Here is an 11855-nt window from a genome sequence, read left to right as displayed (position 1 = left end):
AACTGACAGCTAGGAACGTAGTATTTGATGGCTGGAGGTATATTAGGCATTCACACAGGATAAAGAAGTAAGTGTCGGCCTGTATGGGCCCCAAAAATTAGCCCACATAGGTTTAACTGACAACTAAGAATGTAGTATTTGATGGCTAGAGGTACATTAGGCATTCATAGTACACAGAAGTAAGTGTCGGCCTGTATAGGCCCCAAAAATTAGCCCACATGGGTTTAACTGACAGCTAAGAACATAGTATTTGATGGGTGGAGGTACATTAGGCATTTGCACAGTATACAGAAGTAAGTGTCGGCCTGTATAGGCCCCAAAAATTAGCCCACATGGGTTTAACTCACAGCTAAGAATGCAGTATTTGATGGCTAGAGGTAAATTAGGCATTCACAGTATACAGAAGTAAGTGTCGGCCTGCATAGGCCCCAAAAAATAGCCCACATGGGTTTAACTGACAGCTAAGAACATAGTATTTGATGGCTGGAGGTACATTAGGCATTCACAGTATACAGAAGTAAGGGTCAGCCTGTATAGGCCCCAAAAATTAGCCCACATGGGTTTAACTGACAGCTAAGAATGTAGTATTTGATGGCTAGAGGTACATTAGGCATTCACAGTATACAGAAGTAAGTGTCGGCCTGTATAGGCCCCAAAAATTAGAGCACATGGGTTTAACTGACAGCTAAGAACGTAGTATTTGATGTCTGGAGGTACATTAGGCCTTCACACAGGATACAGAAGTAAGTGTCGGCCTGTATAGGCCCCAAAAATTAGCCCACATGGGTTTACCTGACAGCTAAGAACGTAGTATTTGATGGCTGGAGGTACATTAGGCATTCACACAGGATACAGAAGTAAGTGTCGGCCTGTATAGGCCCCAAAAATTAGCCCACATGGGTTTAACTGACAGCTAAAAATGTAGTATTTGATGGCTACAGGTACATTAGGCATTCACAGTATACAGAAGTAAGTGTTGGCCTGTATAGGCCCCAACAATTAGCCTACATAAGTTTAACTGACAGCTAAGAACGTAGTATTATATGGCTGGAGGTACATTAGGCATTCACACAGGATACAGAAGTAAGTGTCGGCATGTATAGGCCCCAAAAAATTAGCCCACATGGGTCTAACTGACAGCTAGGAACGTAGTATTTGATGGCTGGAGGTATATTAGGCATTCACACAGGAAAAAGAAGTAAATATCGGCCTGTATGGGCCCCAAAAATTAGCCCACATGGGTTTAACTGACAACTAAGAATGTAGTATTTGATGGCTAGAGGTACATTAGGCATTCATAGTACACAGAAGTAAGTGTCGGCCTGTATAGGCCCCAAAAATTAGCCCACATGGGTTTAACTGACAGCTAAGAACATCGTTTTTGATGGGTGGAGGTATATTAGGCATTCACACAGGATAAAGAAGTAAGTGTCGGCCTGTATGGGCCCCAAAAATTAGCCCACATGGGTTTAACTGACAGCTTAGAACGTAGTATTTGATGGCTGGAGGTACATTAGGCATTCACAGTATACGGAAGTAAGTGTCGGCCTGTATAGGCCCCAAAAATTAGCCCACATGGGTTTAACTGACTGCTAAGAACGTAGTATTTGATGGGTGGAGGTACATTAGGCATTCGCACAGGATACAGAAGTAAGTGTCGGCCTGTATAGGCCCCAAAAATTAGCCCACATGGGTTTAACTGACAGCTAAGAACATAGTATTTAATATCTAGAGGTACATTAGGCATTCACAGTATACAGAAGTAAGTGTCGGCCTGTATAGGCCCCAAAAATTTAGCCCATATGGGTTTAACAAACAGCTAAGAACATATTATTTGATGGCTGGAGGTACATTAGGCATTCACACAGGATAAAGAAGTAAGTGTCGGCCTGTATAGGCCCCAAAAATTAGCCCACATGGGTTTAACTGACAGCTAAGAATGTAGTATTTGATGGCTAGAGGTACATTAGCCATTCACAGTATACAGAAGTAAGTGGTGGCCTGTATATGCCCCAAAAATTAGCCCACATGGGTTTAACTAACAGCTAAGAACGTAGTATTTGATGGCTGGAGGTACATTAGGCATTCACACAGGATACTGAAGTAAGTGTCGGCCTATATAGGCCCAACAAATTAGCCCACATGGGTTTAACTGACAGCTAAGAACATAGTATTTGATGGCTGGAGGTACATTAGGCATTCACAGTATACAGAAGTAAGTGTCGGCCTGCATAGGCTCCAAAAATTAGCCCACATGGGTTTAACTGACAGCTAAGAACATAGTATTTGATGGCTGGAGGTACATTAGGCATTCACAGTATACAGAAGTAAGTGTCAGCCTGTATAGGCCCCAAAAATTAGCCCACATGGGTTTAACTGACAGCTAAGAATGTAGTATTTGATGGCTAGAGATACATTAGGCATTCACAGTATACAGAAGTAAGTGTCGGCCTGTATAGGCCCCAAAAATTAGAGCACATGGGTTTAACTGACAGCTAAGAACGTAGTATTTGATGTCTGGAGGTACATTAGGCCTTCACACAGGATACAGAAGTAAGTGTCGGCCTGTATAGGCCCCAAAAATTTGCCCACATGGGTTTAACTGACAGCTAAGAACGTAGTATTTGATGGCTGGAGGTACATTAGGCATTCACACAGGATACAGAAGTAAGTGTCGGCCTGTATAGGCCCCAAAAATTAGCCCACATGGGTTTAACTGACAGCTAAGAATGTAGTATTTGATGGCTACAGGTACATTAGGCATTCACAGTATACAGAAGTAAGTGTTGGCCTGTATAGGCCCCAACAATTAGCCTACATGGGTTTAACTGACAGCTAAGAACGTAGTATTATATGGCTGGAGGTACATTAGGCATTCACACAGGATACAGAAGTAAGTGTCGGCATGTATAGGCCCCAAAAAATTAGCCCACATGGGTCTAACTGACAGCTAGGAACGTAGTATTTGATGGCAGGAGGTATATTAGGCATTCACACAGGATAAAGAAGTAAGTGTCGGCCTGTATGGGCCCCAAAAATTAGCCCACATGGGTTTAACTGACAACTAAGAATGTAGTATTTGATGGCTAGAGGTACATTAGGCATTCATAGTACACAGAAGTAAGTGTCGGCCTGTATAGGCCCCAAAAATTAGCCCACATGGGTTTAACTGACAGCTAAGAACATAGTTTTTGATGGGTGGAGGTATATTAGGCATTCACACAGGATAAAGAAGTAAGTGTCGGCCTGTATGGGCCCCAAAAATTAGCCCACATGGGTTTAACTGACAGCTGAGAACGTAGTATTTGATGGCTGGAGGTACATTAGGCATTCGCACAGGATACAGAAGTAAGTGTAGGCCTGTATAGGCCCCAAAAATTAGCCCACATGGGTTTAACTGACAGCTAAGAACGTAGTATTTAATATCTAGAGGTACATTAGGCATTCACAGTATACAGAAGTAAGTGTCGGCCTGTATAGGCCCCAAAAATTTAGCCCATATGGGTTTAACAAACAGCTAAGAACATATTATTTGATGGCTGGAGGTACATTAGGCATTCACTACAGTATACAGAAGTAAGTGTCGGCCTGTATAGGCCCCAAAAATTAGCCCACATGGGTTTAACTGACAGCTAAGAATGTAGTATTTGATGGCTAGAGGTACATTAGGCATTCACAGTATACAGAAGTAAGTGTTGGCCTGTATTGGCCCCAAAAATTAGCCCACATGGGTTTAACTAACAGCTAAGAACGTAGTATTTGATGGCTGGAGGTACATTAGGCATTCACACAGAATATAGAAGTAAGTTTCGGCCTTTATAGGCCCCAAAAATAGCCCACATGGGTTTAACTGACAGCTAAGAACGTAGTTTTTGATATCTAGAGGTACATTAGGCATTCACAGTATACAAAAGCAAGTGTCGGCCTGTATAGGCCCCAAAAATTAGAGCACATGGGTTTAACTGACAGCTAAGAACGTAGTATTTGATGGCTGGAGGTACATTAGGCCTTCACACAAGATACAGAAGTAAGTGTCGGCCTGTATAGGCCCCAAAAATTAGCCCACATGGGTTTAACTGACAGCTAAGAATGTAGTATTTGATGGCTAGAGGTACATTAGCCATTCACAGTATACAGAAGTAAGTGTTGGCCTGTATAGGCCCCAAAAATTAGCCCACATGGGTTTAACTAACAGCTAAGAACGTAGTATTTGATGGCTGGAGGTACATTAGGCATTCACACAGGATACTCAAGTAAGTGTCGGCCTATATAGGCCCCACAAATTAGCCCACATGGGTTTAACTGACAGCTAAGAACATAGTATTTGATGGCTGGAGGTACATTAGGCATTCACAGTATACAGAAGTAAGTGTCGGCCTGCATAGGCCCCAAAAATTAGCCCACATGGGTTTAACTGACAGCTAAGAACGTAGTATTTGATGGCTGGAGGTACATTAGGCCTTCACACAGGATACAGAAGTAAGTGTCGGCCTGTATAGGCACCACAAATTAGCCCACATGGGTTTAACTGACAGCTAAGAACGTAGTATTTGATGGCTGGAGGTACATTAGGCATCCATAGTATACAGAAGTAAGTGTCAGCCTGTATAGGCCCCAAAAATTAGCCCACATGGGTTTAACTGACAGCTAAGAATGTAGTATTTGATGGCTAGAGGTACATTAGGCATTCACAGTATACAGAAGTAATTGTCGGCCTGTATAGGCCCCAAAAATTAGAGCACATGGGTTTAACTGACAGCTAAGAACGTAGTATTTGATGTCTGGAGGTACATTAGGCCTTCACACAGGATACAGAAGTAAGTGTCGGCCTGTATAGGCCCCAAAAATTAGCCCACATGGGTTTAACAAACAGCTAAGAACATATTATTTGATGCCTGGAGGTACATTAGGCATTCACACAGGATACAGAAGTAAGTGACGGCCTGTATAGGCCCCAAAAATTAGCCCACATGGGTTTAACTAACAGCTAAGAATGTAGTATTTGATGGCTAGAGGTACATTAGGCATTCACAGTATACAGAAGTAAGTGTCGGCCTGTATAGGCCCCAAAAATTTAGCCCATATGGGTTTAACAAACAGCTAAGAACATATTATTTGATGCCTGGAGGTACATTAGGCATTCACACAGGATACAGAAGTAAGTGTCGGCCTGTATAGGCCCCAAAAATTAGCCCACATGGGTTTAACTGACAGCTAAGAATGTAGTATTTGATGGCTAGAGGTACATTAGGCATTCATAGTATACAGAAGTAAGTGTTGGCCTGTATAGGCCCGAAAAATTAGCTCACATGGGTTTAACTAACAGCTAAGAACGTAGTATTTGATGACTGGAGGTACATTAGGCATTCACAGTATACAGAAGTAAGTGTCGGCCTGTATAGGCCCCAAAAATTTAGCCCATATGGGTTTAACAAACAGCTAAGAACATATTATTTGATGCCTGGAGGTACATTAGGCATTCACACAGTATACAGAAGTAAGTGTCGGCCTGTATAGGCCCCAAAAATAGCCCACATGGGTTTAACTGACAGCTAAGAACGTAGTTTTTGATATCTAGAGGTACATTAGGCATTCACAGTATACAAAAGCAAGTGTCGGCCTGTATAGGCCCCAAAAATTAGAGCACATGGGTTTAACTGACAGCTAAGAACGTAGTATTTGATGTCTGGAGGTACATTAGGCCTTCACACAAGATACAGAAGTAAGTGTCGGCCTGTATAGGCCTCAAAAATTTGCCCACATGGGTTTAACTGACAGCTAAGAACATAGTATTTGATGGGTGGACGTACATTAGGCATACGCACAAGATACAGAAGTAAGTGTCGGCCTGTATAGGCCCCAAAAATTAGCCCACATGGGTTTAACTCACAGCTAAGAATGTAGTATTTGATGGCTAGAGGTACATTAGGCATTCACAGTATACAGAAGTAAGTGTCGGCCTGTATAGGCCCCAAAAATTAGCCCATATGGGTTTAACAAACAGCTAAGAACATAGTATTTGATGGCTGGAGGTACATTAGGCATTCACACAGGATACAGAAGTAAGTGTCGGCCTGTATAGGCCCCAAAATTAGCCCACATGGGTTTGACTGACAGCTAAGAACGTAGTATTTGATGGCTGGAGGTACATTAGGCATTCACAGTATACAGAAGTAAGTGTCGGCCTGTATAGGCCCCAAAAATTAACCCACATGGGTTTACCTGACAGCTAAGAACGTAGTATTTGATGGGTGGAGGTACATTAGGCATTCGCACAGGATACAGAAATAAGTGTCGGCCTGTATAGGCCCCAAAAATTAGCCCACATGGGTTTAACTGACAGCTAAGAACGTAGTATTTGATATCTAGAGGTACATTAGGCATTCACAGTATACAGAAGTAAGTGTCGGCCTTTATAGGCCCCAAAAATTAGCCCATATGGGTTTAATAAACAGATGAGAACATATTATTTGATGGCTGGAGGTACATTAGGCATTCACACAGGATTCAGAAGTAAGTGTCGGCCTGTATAGGCCACAAAAATTAGCCCACATGGGTTTAACTGACAGCTAAGAATGTAGTATTTGATGGCTAGAGGTACATTAGGCATTCATAGTATACAGAAGTAAGTGTCGGCCTGTATAGGCCCCAAAAATTAGCTTACATGGGTTCAAATGACAGCTAAGAACATAGTATTTGATGGCTGGAGGTACATTAGGCATTCGCACAGGATACAGAAGTAAGTGTCGGCCTGTATAGGCACCACAAATTAGCCCACATGGGTTTAACTGACAGCTAAGAGAGTAGTGTTTGATGGCTGGAGGTACATATGGCATTCACAGTATACAGAAGTAAGTGTTGGCCTGTATAGGCCCCAAAAATTAGCCCACTAGGGTTTAACTGACACCTAAGAACGTAGTATTTGATGGCTGGAGGTACATTAGGCATTCACAATATACAGAAGTAAGTGTCGGCCTGTATAGGCCCCAAAAATTAGCCCACATGGGTTTAACTGACAGCTAAGAACGTAGTATTTGATGGCTGGAGGTACATTAGGTATTAACACAGAATACAGAAGTAAGTGTCGGCCTGTATAGGCCCCAAAAAATAGCCCACAAAATAGCCCACATGGGTTAACTGACAGCTAAGAACGTAGTTTTTGATGGCTAGAGGTACATTAGGCATTCACAGTATACAGAAGTAAGTGTCGGCCTGTATAGGCCCAACAATTAGCCCACATGGGTCTAACTGACAGCTAGGAACGTAGTATTTGATGGCTGGAGGTATATTAGGCTTTCACACACGATAAAGAAGTAAGTTTCGGCCTGTATGGGCTCCAAAAATAAGCCCACATGGGTTTAACTGACAGCTAAGAATGTAGTATTTGATGGCAAGAGGTACATTAGGCATTCATAGAATACAGAAGTAAGTGTCAGCCTGTATAGGCCCCAAAAATTAGAGCACATGGGTTTAACTGACAGCTAAGAACGTAGTATTTGATGTCAGGAGGTACATTAGGCCTTCACACAGGATACAGAAGTAAGTGTCGGCCTGTATAGGCCCCAAAAATTAGCCCACATGGGTTTAACTGACAGCTAAGAATGTAGTATTTGATGGCTAGAGGTACATTAGGCATTCACAGTATACAGAAGTAAGTGTTGGACTGTATAGGACCCAACAATTAGCCTACATGGGTTTAACTGACAGCTAAGAACGTAGTATTTGATGGCTGGAGGTACATTAGGCATTCACATAGGATACAGAAGTAAGAGTCGGCCTGTATAGGCCCCAAAAAATTAGCCCACATGGGTCTAACAGACAGCTAGGAACGTAGTATTTGATGGCTGGAGGTATATTAGGCATTCACACAGGATAAAGAAGTAAGTGTCGGCCTGTATAGGCCCCAAAAATTAGCCCACATGGGTTTAACTGACAGCTAAGAATGTAGTATTTGATGGCTAGTGGTACATTAGGCATTCACAGTATACAGAAGTAAGTGTTGGACTGTATAGGACCCAACAATTAGCCTACATGGGTTTAACTGACAGCTAAGAACGTAGTATTTGATGGCTGGAGGTACATTAGGCATTCACATAGGATACAGAAGTAAGAGTCGGCCTGTATAGGCCCCAAAAAATTAGCCCACATGGGTCTAACAGACAGCTAGGAACGTAGTATTTGATGGCTGGAGGTATATTAGGCATTCACACAGGATAAAGAAGTAAGTGTCGGCCTATATGGGCCCCAAAAATTAGCCCACATGGGTTTAACTGGCAGCTAAGAATGTAGAATTTGATGGCTAGAGGTACATTAGGCATTCATAGTATACAGAAGTAAGTGTCGGCCTGTATAGGCCCCAAAAATTAGCTCACATGGGTTTAACTGACAGCTAAGAACATAGTATTTGATGGCTGGAGGTACATTAGGCATTTGCACAGGATACAGAAGTAAGTGTCGGCCTGTATAGGCACCACAAATTAGCCCACATGGGTTTAACTGACAGCTAAGAAAGTAGTATTTGATGGCTGGAGGTACATTAGGCATTCACAATATACAGAAGTAAGTGTCGGCCTGTATAGGCCCCAAAAATTAGCCCACATGGGTTTAACTGACAGCTAAGAATGTAGTATTTGATGGCAAGAGGTACATTAGGCATTCATAGTATACAGAAGTAAGTGTCAGCCTGTATAGGCCCCAAAAATTAGAGCACATGGGTTTAACTGACAGCTAAGAACGTAGTATTTGATGTCAGGAGGTACATTAGGCCTTCACACAGGATACAGAAGTAAGTGTCGGCCTGTATAGGCCCCAAAAATTAGCCCACATGGGTTTAACTGACAGCTAAGAATGTAGTATTTGATGGCTAGAGGTACATTAGGCATTCACATTATACAGAAGTAAGTGTTGGCCTGTATAGGCCCCAACAATTAGCCTACATAAGTTTAACTGACAGCTAAGAACGTAGTATTATATGGCTAGAGGTACATTAGGCCTTCACACAGGATACAGAAGTAAGTGTCGGCATGTATAGGCCCCAAAAAATTAGCCCACATGGGTCTAACTGACAGCTAGGAACGTAGTATTTGATGGCTGGAGGTATATTAGGCATTCACACAGGAAAAAGAAGTAAATATCGGCCTGTATGGGCCCCAAAAATTAGCCCACATGGGTTTAACTGACAACTAAGAATGTAGTATTTGATGGCTAGAGGTACATTAGGCATTCATAGTACACAGAAGTAAGTGTCGGCCTGTATAGGCCCCAAAAATTAGCCCACATGGGTTTAACTGACAGCTAAGAATGTAGTATTTGATGGCTGGAGGTACATTAGGCATTCACAGTATACAGAAGTAAGTGTCGGCCTGTATAGGCCCCAAAAATTAGCCCACATGGGTTTAACTGACTGCTAAGAACGTAGTATTTGATGGGTGGAGGTACATTAGGCATTCACACAGGATAAAGAAGTAAGTGTCGGCCTGTATGGGCCCCAAAAATTAGCCCACATGGGTTTAACTGACAGCTGAGAACGTAGTATTTGATGGCTGGAGGTACATTAGGCATTCACAGTATACAGAAGTAAGTGTCGGCCTGTATAGGCCCCAAAAATTAGCCCACATGGGTTTAACTGACTGCTAAGAACGTAGTATTTGATGGGTGGAGGTACATTAGGCATTCGCACAGGATACAGAAGTAAGTGTCGGCCTGTATAGGCCCCAAAAATTAGCCCACATGGGTTTAACTGACCGCTAAGAACGTAGTATTTAATATCTAGAGGTACATTAGGCATTCACAGTATACAGAAGTAAGTGTCGGCCTGTATAGGCCACAAAAATTTAGCCCATATGGGTTTAACAAACAGCTAAGAACATATTATTTGATGGCTGGAGGTACATTAGGCATTCACACAGGATAAAGAAGTAAGTGTCGGCCTGTATAGGCCCCAAAAATTAGCCCACATGGGTTTAACTGACAGCTAAGAATGTAGTATTTGATGGCTAGAGGTACATTAGCCATTCACAGTATACAGAAGTAAGTGGTGGCCTGTATATGTCCCAAAAATTAGCCCACATGGGTTTAACTAACAGCTAAGAACGTAGTATTTGATGGCTGGAGGTACATTAGGCATTCAGACAGGATACTGAAGTAAGTGTCGGCCTATATAGGCCCCACAAATTAGCCCACATGGGTTTAACTGACAGCTAAGAACATAGTATTTGATGGCTGGAGGTACATTAGGCATTCACAGTATACAGAAGTAAGTGTCGGCCTGCATAGGCTCCAAAAATTAGCCCACATGGGTTTAACTGACAGCTAAGAACATAGTATTTGATGGCTGGAGGTACATTAGGCATTCACAGTATACAGAAGTAAGTGTCAGCCTGTATAGGCCCCAAAAATTAGCCCACATGGGTTTAACTGACAGCTAAGAATGTAGTATTTGATGGCTAGAGATACATTAGGCATTCACAGTATACAGAAGTAAGTGTCGGCCTGTATAGGCCCCAAAAATTAGAGCACATGGGTTTAACTGACAGCTAAGAACGTAGTATTTGATGTCTGGAGGTACATTAGGCCTTCACACAGGATACAGAAGTAAGTGTCGGCCTGTATAGGCCCCAAAAATTAGCCCACATGGGTTTAACTGACAGCTAAGAACATAGTATTTGATGGCTGGAGGTACATTAGGCATTCACACAGGATACAGAAGTAAGTGTCGGCCTGTATAGGCCCCAAAAATTAGCCCACATGGGTTTAACTGACAGCTAAGAATGTAGTATTTGATGGCTACAGGTACATTAGGCATTCACAGTATACAGAAGTAAGTGTTGGCCTGTATAGGCCCCAACAATTAGCCTACATGGGTTTAACTGACAGCTAAGAACGTAGTATTATATGGCTGGAGGTACATTAGGCATTCACACAGGATACAGAAGTAAGTGTCGGCATGTATAGGCCCCAAAAAATTAGCCCACATGGGTCTAACTGACAGCTAGGAACGTAGTATTTGATGGCAGGAGGTATATTAGGCATTCACACAGGATAAAGAAGTAAGTGTCGGCCTGTATGGGCCCCAAAAATTAGCCCACATGGGTTTAACTGACAACTAAGAATGTAGTATTTGATGGCTAGAGGTACATTAGGCATTCATAGTACACAGAAGTAAGTGTCGGCCTGTATAGGCCCCAAAAATTAGCCCACATGGGTTTAACTGACAGCTAAGAACATAGTTTTTGATGGGTGGAGGTATATTAGGCATTCACACAGGATAAAGAAGTAAGTGTCGGCCTGTATGGGCCCCAAAAATTAGCCCACATGGGTTTAACTGACAGCTGAGAACGTAGTATTTGATGGCTGGAGGTACATTAGGCATTCACAGTATACAGAAGTAAGTGTCTGCCTGTATAGGCCCCAAAAATTAGCCCACATGGGTTTAACTGACTGCTAAGAACGTAGTATTTGATGGGTGGAGGTACATTAGGCATTCGCACAGGATACAGAAGTTGGTGTCGGCCTGTATAGGCCCCAAAAATTAGCCCACATGGGTTTAACTGACAGCTAAGAACGTAGTATTTAATATCTAGAGGTACATTAGGCATTCACAGTATACAGAAGTAAGTGTCGGCCTGTATAGGCCCCAAAAATTTAGCCCATATGAGTTTAACAAACAGCTAAGAACATATTATTTGATGCCTGGAGGTACATTAGGCATTCACACAGGATATAGAAGTAAGTGTCGGCCTGTATAGGCCCCAAAAATTAGCCCACATGGGTTTAACTGACAGCTAAGAATGTAGTATTTGATGGCTAGAGGTACATTAGGCATTCACAGTATACAGAAGTAAGTGTTGGCCTGT

The sequence above is a fragment of the Pelophylax lessonae genome (assembly GCF_965119305.1).
Source record: "Pelophylax lessonae genome assembly, chromosome: 13".
Lineage (NCBI taxonomy): Eukaryota > Metazoa > Chordata > Amphibia > Anura > Ranidae > Pelophylax > Pelophylax lessonae.
Note: the sequence above shows the minus strand (reverse complement) of the source record.